Here is a 287-nt window from a genome sequence, read left to right on the forward strand (position 1 = left end):
CCCCGGCAAAGCCCCAGGCTGCGGTTTTGCTTTGAAATTCACAGGGTGGGGTGAAAAGGACAATAACCCCCCAATTTTCCGGGATGCCAAAGTGCTGGAAACCAGAATATGAAAATCTGAGTGAGGGGACGGACAGACGGACAGACCGGGGGCAGCGCTGGGGCGGCATTTTCAGTGCCTGCAGCACGATGTCTTCTTCCTCCCACCAAACCCTCCTGGTTTAACTGGGAAAGAATCAAACGCGGCCGTTTCCACACCCACCCCCAGCTGGGTTGTTGGAGGCCGTG

This window comes from Buceros rhinoceros, unplaced genomic scaffold (assembly GCF_000710305.1).
Source record: "Buceros rhinoceros silvestris isolate BGI_N320 unplaced genomic scaffold, ASM71030v1 scaffold21312, whole genome shotgun sequence".
Lineage (NCBI taxonomy): Eukaryota > Metazoa > Chordata > Aves > Bucerotiformes > Bucerotidae > Buceros > Buceros rhinoceros.